The 14,119-nt window shown below is 34.2% G+C and overlaps 1 protein-coding gene across 4 annotated transcripts in view; it reads left to right on the top strand.

The window, feature by feature from the left end:
- The window catches only part of LOC118182611 (uncharacterized), an 826,788-nt gene that overhangs the window by 690,748 nt on the left and 121,921 nt on the right, over positions 1-14,119 (top strand). The gene's annotated exons all lie outside the window — the stretch shown is intronic.

Below are 14,119 nucleotides of genomic sequence, written 5' to 3' on the forward strand. Positions count from 1 at the left end.
CTTTGATTTTATTTTTTAAGTTATGAATGTGGATGAATGAAATAGTTTTTTGAACATTAAAAATATTATTATAAAACATTATTTTTGTAATTACATACGAGTATTTATTCGGTTATAGTTGACGCTAATTGTAAGCCGTTTTAGGGAAATCAGAATAAATAAATAAATAATTTAAAATGGGGGTTAGCACCACCGTAATATCGACTCCTTTCGAACTGAGAAATTAAATTTTTAAAATACCTTCATGCAATCGGTTAAATAAGCTGTATCGTTCAGAAATCTGAATGAAAGTTCAAATAAGTTGTAGGTTTAAAAGCAGCTTGTCTCGAAGTTCTTTAAGAACTCAAACAATGAAGAGCATCTAATTCTCAACACTTAATCTTCGCTGCAGTTAATATATCTACTTGGACAAAATTTACAAAACCTGTCTAGCTAATAAGCCTAATAATATGGGAGGGAGTAAAGTGAAAGAAGAAATGTTTTAAAACTAAATCGTGTTAAGGTCTTACTTTTTATTCGGATTATAAAATTATTAAAATTCATAAATATTTTAACGTGTTGAAAAACAATCTGTGTCGCCGAGAACACCAGCTACCGGGCAGAGGAGACCACTGAACACTGGCAATTAGTTTTAAGTGGTTTCAAATACTGGCGAAATGGGCGTTTGCATAGTTTTTCCCTTGGGGTCTTTACTTAAAGGTTACAGTGTTCAGTCTTCATAAATGCATCAAGTCCGTTAAATTAGGGGGTCTTCAACCTTTCACGCCCTAGGGCCACATCGATAAATTCACAGAGATCCGCGGGTTGGATACTTGTCAAAAAAAATGTATGCAGAAAATTTATATAAAAAATCTGATGTGTACACCACATGACTTCCTTGTACGGAATATTAAATTATACGCATTTTTCTTGGATTTCATTTAAACTTATTGGATTGAATTAAGTCTACTTCGCCTATTGGATTGAACTAAGTCTACTTCGCCGACAGCGCATAAACCACAATAGAATAAATGCATTCTTTAAAATTCACTCTAGTATTAACCATAGCGACGCTCTGGCGCTATATTCACTTAAAAATTATTACTGTAACTAAATTTGTATTACTGTTAGTTTGCGCGCAGTGCTTCAGTACAAATTTTAAATTTTCGGAAAATACAGTTAGTTTTTTCTTTATAAAACAAATTCTTATACACTATTAAGTAAAATAAATCAAGAAAGATAATCATCTATGTATAAAGATGACACACTGAAAATTTCATATATGTATGACAAAAACAATTTGACTTATTACAACTCGAAAATCAGCTAAAATTCTCACTTTTTGTGTTGCGCAAAACCACTCCCCTTCAGTATTATATTTCGTTCACATTATAACTCATAATGCACAAAATTTATATCATTTAAAGAACAGAATTATCTAATCGTTGCCACATGTACTATTCAAATACTATAATAAAGCTAGAATGATGTATAAAAGAAATTAAGGAAAAAAGAAACAGTTTTTCACAGACGATTGAGTATTTCTCATTTAATTAATTCAGTTCTCACTTCGCGAGAAGGCAAAAATACATAAAAACTCAAAATATCTATATTAAAAATTACGACGTAAATCTCAAACACTTATTTCCTCGAAAAAATTCCAGAAAGAATTAAGCATGATTTAATTGGCAATAATAAATGAATGCGTTATCTTTGTTGTTGGGAAGTTAAGTTTCTCTAGATTGGCAACAAATCCATTAGTCTCCTGTTTCAAATGTAATCATCAATGGCCGCCATTAAAAAAGGCTTAGCGGCAATTAAACAACTTTAAAATTGCTGATAATTCTAAAAATATTGCACACAGATTTACTAAAGGCATAAAATCCTTAACCGGAAGATAAAAACAACATAATTCAACCATTTTTAAAGCAAAAAATGTACAATTTACAAACATATAAGAGTAAAGAAACTGAGATCACTGAGCCGGGTAACAGAGTGGATATATATATAAATATATTTATATACGTTTGGTGCGGCCGATTGCAACCAAAATACGAAGTGCACATCTACATGTTATAGCAGTCCTATATACAAAATTTCAACGTTCTGAGGCTACTCGTTTTTGAGTTATGCGAGATACGTACGTACGTACATACGTTCGTACAGACGCCACGAAAAATTCTCTTCAGAATTAATTTTAAAGCAGTTTTATAATTTTTTTTGAAGGAAAAGAGTATTTTATTCTGTCCTTACGCACAGATATCACTAAAAAAAAATCGTTAAATTGCATTCGATAGCGGTCAAAATGGATATTTTCGTTGAATTATGCTGCCTGAAACTTTTCGCGATTACAATACTTCCTTTTTACTTCGTACAAGGAAGTAAAAAGGGAGGTTTGTTTTGCAAGACTACAATTGATTCTCAGCGAAGAGATAGTGTTACAGATTTGCATATTATATTCACACACTGGATCCAAAAAGTCAACTGGAAATCGAATTAAAATATTTTAAATCTTTTTTTAACTACGAAAAAGAAATTATAAAGATGATTGTTCAGAACCATGTTATAAAATGCATTATCAATAAAAAAGAAGAAAAAAAAAACTTACATTACCGGCAGGAGATGTTAGTTACTTTAGTTTTAATGTAAAATTTGACATTGTTTTTGCTTGATTAAAGCTTCAATATCCGGTTAAATCTGTGTTGTTGCAATTCGTAAATTTTCCTCCAAATGTTTGTCTGTCAGCCGTGTTCTTGGTTTTGATTTAAGTGGATCTTCGGTCACATACTTCGAATAAAAATCAGTAAATGTAGGATTTTTAAGAAACTTGCATTTTACTTCAGAGTCACACTGTAAATCTATAAATTCTAATTGAAGTTGAGTTGGAACAATATTACATAAGATAAATTACGTAAGAAAAAGTGAAATTTTTGAAAGTTCGCCATTTTCGGAAATTGTTATCTCTAATATCAGGCACGTCAATAAAATGTTTCAAATATCAAAAATAAGAGAAAAACAAATTTTTTTTTTTTTTTTTTTTTTTTTTTTTTACGACAAAATGCTGACAAGGCCATTTTTATTGAAATCAAAATTTCTTAAAATTCTTCAAATTCAAATTTGGGGCCACCAAAATACCTTCAGCGGGCCACGGCTTGGAGATCCCTACGTTAAATCATCTAGCTGAATAATCACAGTGCTCTCTCTATATATATTTAGCCTAAAAAGGGGGCGTCAGCCCTAATTGAGATATTAGTCTCGAAACGATATTTTCTGTTGAATCACTTTTCAAATTGTTTGCCACCAAATGTTAACGCCCCGTAATATATTTAAAAAAATAAAATAATGAAGCATCTGTATGAATGTATATATGCTTGTAGCATTGTAAAAAGACAACGGTAGCTAGAGCCATCACGTTTCAATAACGTAATCATCCACTCGAACTTGGGTACCATCTTAGTAAGGAAACTGAACATTGATATGATGAAAAGTCGGGAGGGAAGGACAGAAAAATATTGTGTCAATGCTTTAGCTGCATCGGGAATTCCAAACATATGCTGCTTTTAAAATGTCTTTAATTTTGCTTTGAATTGCATATGATGTAAGTTATTTATGCGATGTAATTGCATATGATGTAATAAAGCTAACAGGACCCCCCCCCCAAAAAAAAATACAATCTGGATTAGTAGGAGTGAGTGTAATAGGATTCTTGTAGACTGCGAGATCAGCGAAAGTGTAAAAACAAACCCTTTTGAAGGACCGTTAAAATCTGCAATCTTACAGATTTTGCCGTTTGTTATTACTTTAGTTATTATCTTTTGAGAATCAAATGTTCTCAAAAATCGGATCATCTAGAAAATGTTTCATAGAACTGAGCGCTTGTAAGCTATTTTCTAGTAAGATTAACACAGGGATTAAATGAGTTATCCCTGTGTGTGTGTAAATTTTTTTAATAAAATGAACTGTGCAAATGTAATTTTTTCAGTTTTCTTGGAAGAGTTGTTGAAAAGAGCAAAGTTGAATTAAGGTAACTTTATCGGCATTATAACTTGAAGTTGCCATATTATTATTATAGCAACTTGAAGGTGATTCAGAGATTAAATCGAATTGTTAATCTTTTCATTAAAATAATCTGCAAAAGATTTCATTTTGTTAGCTTTAAAAATTCTGACATTGTGGGTGAGAGAAATGCCTCGCCTGTGTTAAGATGACTCATCTTATGAGTTTCTCAAAGGAGTAGACCCTCGTTTACGTTATGTGATCTTAATGAGGATGGACAACTGCTCGTTTATATCGAAGGTGAAAATTTCGATTATTTGATATTTCGAATGCGGAGAGCTTCACGTAATAATGTGACACTGAACGAAGTAGTCAAAACAGTCTATTTTGCTTTGACATGTTGTATTTATTTACCTTTGCCAGATATACTTCATTGTGTGCTTAAAAGAAGTCTGAAGCTTTAGATGCCAGCTTGACGCATGGGAAGTGTCCAGTACCCTTGCAGTCTGAAACATAAGAATTTATCAAAAAATCGCAATTGAGTGTATTTATTTATTTATTATAATCAGAAATATCTATTCGTAGGTAGGTATCATATGAGAAATGAAGAAAATCGAAATCTATTTTTTTAACTATGAGGAATATTTCTGCACACACGTGTGAAAACTTAATTGAAATTGCTAAGATTCCGAAACTTAATCTACGCTGTCTAAATGTAAAAGGTAAGAATTAAAGACTATTGCACATTTTTTAGCTTCATTAGCAACTAATAGTCTTAAACCTTATTTTTTTAACTCGTATCACTTTTCAAATGTTGCCAGCAAAAGTTACAGCCATGTATTATTTTTAAATAAATAATATAGCGAATATAAAAAATATGCCAACACAAATAAACGGATGTTGCACCAAATGTTTTCGTCATGTATTATTTTAAAGAAATAGCGAATAATAAAAAAAAAAAAAAAAATATGGACAGATTAGCGGGAATTCTAAAAATATCCGATATAATTTTTTTTTTTACTTTCACGCTCCAGTTTGTTGCCATTTAGTAAAGTGTAAGGTATTTAATCTACCTCTTAACAAGCTGAGCGATTTAAAAGTTATAAACGCAGCCCTATTCTTTTATTAATTATCAGCTGGACCCGTGAAATTTCACGAGCTGGATTTATTAAAAGCGTTATATACATATATGTATTTTCTTCTTTTTTATAGTAACTATTTCAGGCAGCGGTTAGTAATTTGAGAAGTGAAACGGATAGTAAAAGTTATTCAAGATATAATGTTAGGTTCGAGAACAGTAACCCTCTTGTGCTAAAATATTTATGGCAATCCTAACATTGAATCGGGAATTCTAAAAATACGTTGATTTTTAAAAAAAGTGTGATTTTGCTGTTGAATTTTGTGTGACGTAAGTGATGTTTAGTAATGTTTTAAAAAGAGAAAATAATTGTGCAGTAGGAGTGAGTCTAAAGAGCAGAAACTGCTACAGCTCAAACGAGAGCGTAAAATACCTGAAGTAAACCGTCTGGTGCACCTTTAAAAATCCAATTTTTTTTTTTTTTTTTTAATTTTAATTTGTTGTCACTTAAGGAAAACTGTTGTCTTATAAAAAAGTAATTTAAAGAAGTAACTGATTGCAATCTATGTTTTCGTATACTGTCATTTTTGTATGGTTTTATTTTTGATGCAGAACGATACTGGAGAGAAGTTTGGAAAGCATTAGTGTTATACGTGGTGTTAGAAAAGACTTTTATTAATTATAGTAATACTGTAAACCTTAATAGCACATGTTATTATCGAAAAATAGCAAACTATTATTACTAAATGGTAGATAGTTAAAATGGCTCACATGTTATTCTTAAAAGCAATGCTCACTAATTATTCAGGAAGTACATGCAAGATCCGAAGCATAAGAATTGGCACTAGGTACTTATAAAAATCTTCGTTACCAAGTAATAATGTAATAATGCCTCTTCATGGGCTAAAAAAGAATCATTTATATGGTAAACACATTCATGGCTGATTTCCGTTCCTTTACGAGGGGTGCATTTTGGCGGACCCTCTAGAACCAGTGGCTGCTTCTCAAATTTCGTTTTCGGGGTGATTTTCCTCCCTGCAGCCCCTCGAATTTCTTGTTTCACGTATGTTTCACTTTCTCTTCACACATACAAGGTTAAATTTTGAAGGTCACAAACTGTGTTATCTTGTGCTTAACGGGGGAGCATTATTGAGGATAAGTTTTTCTAGATAATTAGCGTTTACTTGTTATCATCATTATTAATTTCTTTCAGGTTTCCATTCTAAAGCGACCAAACCGGAAAGAAAGGTGCGCGTGCAAATAAATAAAGATTATGCGAAATGTAATGTGGAATTTTTCCTCAAATAGAGCAGCTTTAATTTTTCAGTTTATGCGGATAAGCGAAAAAAAATATGTTTACGGTTAACACTGTTTATTAAATTGTAAATATGATAATTCAGCAATCAATCAACAGCGCTTTTTTGATAGCATTTTTCTCTTGTGTGAATTTTTTTTATTTTGTTCATCATATGAGCATATTTTTCCTCTCTTTTGCTAAAGGTTATCTTACTGAGTCAATTAAATAATGAGTTCTTTAAATGCATTATATCCTGGCTCACAACAGAATTCGGAAAAAAAGGGGCAGAAGAGCGAATTCTGTGACGACTTACTGAATATAATTCAAGTCGCCAATTGCTACAGTACTGTATGCTTTTAATTTAAAAAAAAATTCATATGATTTTAACATTAACAATTGACTTATAAAATGATTGCTAAAATTTTTGATTCATCGCCCCCACACAAAAAAAATTTAATAAAAGTGTTCTATTAATTTAGTTCTATTAATTCTATTAATTAAAGTTCTATTAATTTTTATACAAATATTGTCTAACCGCAAATCACATTCAGTAAAAGATTGGGATTCCGCGGAAGGACTTTCATTGCGAAATGTTAGAGATCGTGAGTAGTTCGACTGTTTTTAGATTATTTCGGTCTTCCTAATTCGGAGACGATGGTAGATTCAATCTCTCGAACGGACCTCTCGAATACGAGCCGAGCGTGCTGATCACTAAACGACGAAGGCATGCTAAGAAGACGAGGAAAATACCTTACTTACCTTCCCTTTGAAAGGTCGACTGGGGACGAGATGAGAAAGGTGGTGGAGATTCATCATCCACTACCTTTTTTAGTTCGGGCGCCACTGTAGAGACATTAGGTTATTTCGAAGCACGAGAGATGAAAAATGAGCAATGTCCTCTCCGGGAATCGAACCACGGAGCTGTCGAATACGCGCCGAGCTTACCAGTACACCACAAAGGCGGGAGAAATACCTTACACACTGAAAGAATTAATGTCACTCCAGTGCCCAAGATAATTTCAGGAGACGGAATTCCCTTCACGTGTTATATTGCAATCCCTAAAATGAGATTTATTAGCCCAAAAGTGACATAAAGAAATTAAAAAATTAAACAACTACATGAATGTATGTATATTTCTAGCATTGTGAAAAAAACAACGGACCTAGAGCCATCCAATTTTGAATAACGTAGGCCCGAACATAGGCATCCAGAAGCCCGAATATTGAATTTCGAATTTGTGTCGTTATCTGTCTTGAACGAATTTTTGATTAACAAACTATTCGATTTAGAGCGAGCAGTGGTAACACTGTACGGAATAAAACATATTTATCTCCAGCGCGGAAATTCTAAAGATATGCTGTTTTAAAATATTTTGTGATTTTGTTCTTGAATCGAATTTTATGTGGTAAGCGCAAGAACGTGATATTTAATAAATAAAGTAAACACACAAAACGTTAATAATAATAAAAAGAATAAAAATTTTGTAAAGCCATCTTAGTGAGAAAACCGAACATTGATATGATGAACAAATGAACTGAGAAAGGACTGGGTGAGGCAACAGAAAAACGTATACCAACATTTAGCGCTGCGTCTGCGTCGGGAATTCTAAACATATACTGCTTTGCTACTTTTAAAATTTTTATTTTGTTGTTGAATTGTACAAGGCGTAAGTTCGAAGAAAATTATACGTAACAATAAAGCTAAAAAGACATTAAAAAAAAAAAAAAAAGTAGATTAGTAGGAGTGAGTGTAACAGCAGGTTCGGTAGACAGCGAGCTCAAGCGAGAGCGTAAAGAAGAACTAAACAAAGCCTTTTGGGTGACTATTAAAACATGAAACCTTTCACTCCCCCCCAACAATTTCTTGTTTTCTTATTCTGATAACTGAACGTAATAACGACATACAATAACATCATGATGCATGAGAACTGCATGTCATGAACAAATATTACGCATATTTTTTAATTGTTACATAAGGATTATTTTACGAAAAAATAATATTTTTAGGACATTTCTACCACCAGAAATTCTCATTTTAAATATTCACTTCTTCTTAAACTAAACAGCAAAGCAAAGTGTGCATAAAAAATACTTAACTGATTATATGAAGTTTTGAATAAAACTTGGCTATAAAAGACATCACTTCTTTACAGTAACGCTTTCCTTTCTGACCTACATTTAGACTAAAGAAAAATGAAACGATATTTGTACTTCGCAAAAATACTAGTAACGCTTCAGAAATACGCTGTTCATTTTGAGAAGAATAACATGTCCTCTCAAAAACGGTGCTGGTATCGGGCATGCTTAGCGTAGCTCTCGTGCTCCTAACTACTCCACTCCTCATCCATCTTGGGGGCGGAAGAACATCCACTTCCGGTGGGGGTGATCCTTCCATCGGCCGCCTTGTTTCATTCTCTCCATCCTCCCTTCAAAGAGGGAAAGATTTCGTGCATCCCCTCTTCTTGAAGGTGGGGGTGGAGATTCCTTGTGTCGGTGCCGCCGTCAGACCGTGGGAAAAAACTGGAATCATTTCGTTAGGAAGATGCCGTCCTCACTCACTCACTCTCTCACTGTGAGTTTTGTTTGACGTGTGCAGGTGAGATCTCCGCCGATAATGAGATGACGCAACGGGAGATTCTTCCCACACCATCCTCGTTGTTCTGCTCGAAAACACTTCGATATCGCGGATTTCGAATGTGTCGGCAGTGGGAAGCAAAGAGAAAGCCCGCGAGGAACTTTGGTTACATCGTTTATTACTGTGAGATGAGAATCCGCAATGAAATATAATCCACTCAATATGCGGTGCATTTTTTCAGCATTTAAAACCCTCGAGGACGGTCAAGGGTTTTATAACAGAATCACGATTTATAGAATCCATTTAACCGATTGTACGAAACTAATCTATAGGTGTAGTATACCTTTTTTATGGTTTATATTTGCTATAAAAGGTGAACCGAACGTCCAGAATATATACGCAGATTTTTGGTTCAGTTGCTTTTACCGCATTCAATCGAGTACACCGAACTAATTATTTCCGTGCACTCGGCGTAAATGCGTTCAAGATTTTTTTTTCCCCCCCGGATATGAACACAGTAGAATATTAACCGCTGCAGTTTTGAGTTAAAAAAAATTCTTCTCACATTTTCTCACTCTTCAAAAATCTATATACTATACGATGTAAACAAGTGATCGCAATATATTTACATGCAAAAAGAGATGTCTAGGAGATGGATGACATGTAATTTAAATAAAGTTTTGTTGCAAAAATATGAATCCATTAACAGTATGACAGTAAAGTATGTTTCTATTTTTTTTTTAATTACAGAAGGGTATTTATTTCTCTACGTGATTCAAATAAGTCCTTTAAAATGAACGTTCTAAAGTTTTATTTTATTCTTAATATGCACAAAAATAATATAAAATGGCATGCGCAGAAATAAGCCTTTTTTATAACTGATCACAAGTTGTCAAATAATATTTATAAAAACAAACCTGACTATAGGTTATCCGAAGAAAGGTATGTTATTCAGATAAACGGCTGTTTAAAAATTCTACTAAGTGCATTATACTATTAAACATTTTTATTAATTAACTGTCAGTTAACGCTGCGTAACCGAACATGTCGACGAATCTAGTTCGCGAGTGTGGCATGGGCCTTGGACACCTTATAAGAAGAACTCAATAAAACACATTACGTTATAAAAGATAAAAACCTAATAAGATAACACGATTATTTCTAGAAAGTAAAATTTTCATATGTATCTGTGACCCTGCTTAATTTTTATGCCAGTGTTTAGAGTTTTCTGGCTGCCCAAACGGGATAGTGGTTAGTGACTGTCGTACTGAATGCCCCCATTTCTCCCGCTTTCCTAGCGTGTCTTCGTGGTGTAGTGGTTCTGCACGCTGGGCCGGTATACCAGAGGTCCGCGGTTCGATTCCCGGCGAAAGCGTTTGCTAATTTTTCATCTTGCCTGCTTCCAAAAATTATCTAATGTCTCTACAGTGGCGCCCGAACTAAAAGGGTGGCGGATGATGATTTCTTCCCACCTAGGATTTGGCGATTGGGTCCCCTAAAACCCCAGTCGCCGTTTAAAAAGGGGAGTATATAAGGTATTTCTCCCGCTTTCCTAGCGTGCCTTCGTGGTGTAGTGATTCTGCACGCTGGGCCGGTATTCCAGAGGTCCGCGGTTTGAGTCCCGGCGAAGGCGTTTGCTAATTTTTCATCTCTACAGTTCTAATCCCAGAGAAAGCTTGGATGTTAAAAAATACATTATACAGATAAATGTATAATGTCTGTGCGGCATTGAGGGCACTCGAAATATGCGTCGAGTCGAAAGTCCTCTCGAGATGTTGATGGTAGAGAAAGAGGAGTGGGAGAACCTTGGACCCGTCCTCCCAGGATGCTCTCCATCAAAATTGGGGGGGGGGGTAGGTCTGAGCAAAGTCCTAGATGCCCCTGTATGGTGCTCAAGGCTATCGCCAACAACATGCTCAATTTAGTATTCCTTGCCACGATGAATTTCGTGGGATTGTTCTGGTCTTACTGTCAGACGAGTGAGATAAGCCACGACAGAAATCTCCATGGGTTAAAAACCGATAATATATTCCTTTTTTCGAACTGCTGAATATTTGTAGGCAAATTACACGAGAAAGTATGGAATTGCTTACGTATACGCGGTATAGTGCAATAACTCGAGAAGAGGAATAAAGCGGGGAATTTTATTAGTTTAAGCTACAATTAACGGAGAAATTTAAAATGCATTTCAATGTGAAAATTTCGGAATTCTACATTTTTTTTTTAATGGGCGGCCTATTTATTTAATAGCATATGCGCCACTACAAGAGCTGGAAGTGGTGGCCATTTCATTATGGAACCATTTCTAATATGTGGTATGCGTTGCCTACTATGAAGGGACGGGCAGTTACAACTATGCATTCGCCAGAATTCGAACCCGGGCCCATCGCTACGACAGTCAGGGTTCCTGACCATTATACCAGCTGGGAGGCAAAATTCTTCAATTGCTATGTAAACTATAGTAAAGAGTAAAATGTAAAAAAAGAGAATTTGCTGGGTTAGATAAAATCTTTTATAGATTTTTAAATAGCTAGCGGTTACTCTGCTATGAGATTGGTTTGCGTAAGTAATGTTAGTTGTAGAAGACTGATTATTTATGGCGAAACAGAAACTAGAGCTATGTTAGGAGAAGGATGCCGTTGTGGAGAATGTTATAAGGAAAACTAGCTCATATTCACAATATACATGAGAGAAAGGATGAGTCTCATACAGCCCATTCGCTGAAATTTGAACCTTGGGTCGAAATACCAGTGTTCAGTGATCGACCACCGATGTGCTTAATTTTAAAGATGAGACGATACCTACATTTATTGAATTCGAATCCTACAAGGTTCTTGAATACTGTTACTTAAATAATAGTAAGAAAAATTGAGGGGGTAGGAAAAGTTATTACTCAATATTAAAAGTTTTCATCTGCGTTTAATGAAAAACAAATTTAAAAATACAGTTTTTAAAAGTATACTTACATTTATTTTAAGAGAGACGTATATGAAATTTAGCAAGTGAAATAAACTTTTAAATCGTGAGGTTTATCTTTTTAACATAATTTAATCAGAAGTATTTGAGTAAGAGTCTGAATTCTTACGTTTTTCAGAAACGTTTTAAATTCAAGCAAATGTTAGGAAAGAGGATTATTTTAAGAGTTAACAACAGCTAAAACTAAACATGTAACTCTAAATTCTGCGAGAAAATCGAGTAGCACTCAGAGTCGCTACGAAATGATACAGCTGTCATAGGTCTACTGAAATTACAGTGACTCTCATCTCTTTTTAATAAACTCTTGTAGTGTTCGGGACGGGACGGAAACTCATCTTTTCGTAGTTGAAATGTCAAACGATTTTTTAAGTTTCATTGCACGTTTTTAAGATAATTGAAATTTGAAATTCGAATGTTCCATCCCTAGTTAATTTTTTGAAATAAATATTATGGTATTAGGCATTAAGTTATTAAGACGTCAAAACTCCGAAATAAGCATATCAGATGAAATTCTTTCATATTTCAAGTCGACTTTTCTGTGATTGGTGTCGAAAAAAGTATAATCACTTTGCTCATTCCTAACCAAATAACACCACAAATTGCAAAAAGCCCCAGTTTAACGTGGCAACTGCCAAAAGAGATTCTTCGATGGGCAGAAGCACCGGGAGAGAGTAAACAGACGAAGAAACAACACCCGTTATTAGGGCGCGTGTCCTATCACCGCAAAAAAAGAAAATAAAAAATTCTCCGTCGGCACCTGTAATCGTGGGGTAGGCGGGTGAACCACCCCCGGCGTGCAGCGGAGCGAGAAAATGGCCGCTCTTTTGTCAGGCGATTACGGAGGCGGGCCGTTCGGATCGCTGGAGTGTGTGAAGCCGTCGGCGAATCGTGAGTCGCCTGCCCCTCTGTGAGTTTTCTAGCTCGTCGCTGAGCTGAAAGGAAAACTTCGAAGATGCTTGTTAATGTGTTTGTTTTACCTCATCTCCATCTCATTCAATAAATAAATGACGAAGCTAGTAAAAGTTAATAATTATTATGTAAGAAAAACTTGCAGCCTGATCTTTCAAATTCCAGCGTGACACTTGAAAGTGAAATTGCATCTTTATAATGTGAAATATGTGACCAAAATATTGAAATTTTTATTATTATTTAATGACGAATATTATTTCCTTGCATATAATATATATTCCTTAGAAGTAGAAACCGAGGTAGGGAAGTTTTTGGATTGTTATGCAAATCTATTTATTCGGGAGTAGTCTTGTCTTGCCTTTTACTGGTGTAAGATTAGTCGTTGTACTGTTACAATGTAATAACACTTTGAGAGATATGCGAGCTACTGTCCTGAATGTATTTAATAGCTAATTTAAAAAATGAATACATTTTTTGCTGAATATAATTTCTCTTTCGTCATTTTTCATTTTCTTTGATTAAATGGTTCATGTCACAGTCTGTCATTTTGTTCCACTGGTCTTCCCCCACAGACATACAGACAGCATTGATAAATATTTTGTTTTCTATGATGAATGATAAAATGTTTGTCAGTCACGCGAATAATAAATAAAGCTTATATTAAAAGCTTTTAAGCTAATAATAAAATAAACAGTACCTAATAAAACGAGGTGCAAAGACCTTGAATCTGAATATATAAGACTGCATTTTTTATTACCCAATTGAATACGGTCCAGCTTACGGCAGCAGATTTAATTATTTCGATACATTTTACAAAAAGGATCAAAGCGCTGTTTAGAGTACGGAAGCAGAATTTTCGCCTAGGCCTTCGTGCCGACATCAGATTCTTTCAGAATTTTCTTGGAGAATTAAAAGATGAAATCTTGGACGCAAAGAATTTTAAAATTTTAATATACCAGATGTATCTTTTTTCAGCAAAAGGAAAGGAATTGTTAATTATCTTGTAATGCAATCCTAAAAAATTTTCAAGAAATTATTTCCGGAATTTTGATTGAAAATGCTGACAATTTTCTCTTTAATTCATTCATCATGTGATGAAATTTAAAGTCTTGCAGACCCTACTACACTAATAGCGGGTTATGGCTACATTTTACAGATAACGAAATACCTAGAACGTTTAAAATAACCTTTTTATTTAGTATGAAATGTAACAGAACAAGCATCTTTGTATTACTAACGAAACTTCCACTACTTGTAGATATTTAAATTAGCATTACAAAAAAAAAAAAAAAAGGGGGGGGGGACACGC

This window comes from Stegodyphus dumicola, chromosome 7 (genome assembly GCF_044657685.1).
Source record: "Stegodyphus dumicola isolate Sdum_Otavi_A_Nest chromosome 7, ASM4465768v1".
In the NCBI taxonomy this organism is placed as follows: Eukaryota; Metazoa; Arthropoda; class Arachnida; order Araneae; family Eresidae; genus Stegodyphus; species Stegodyphus dumicola.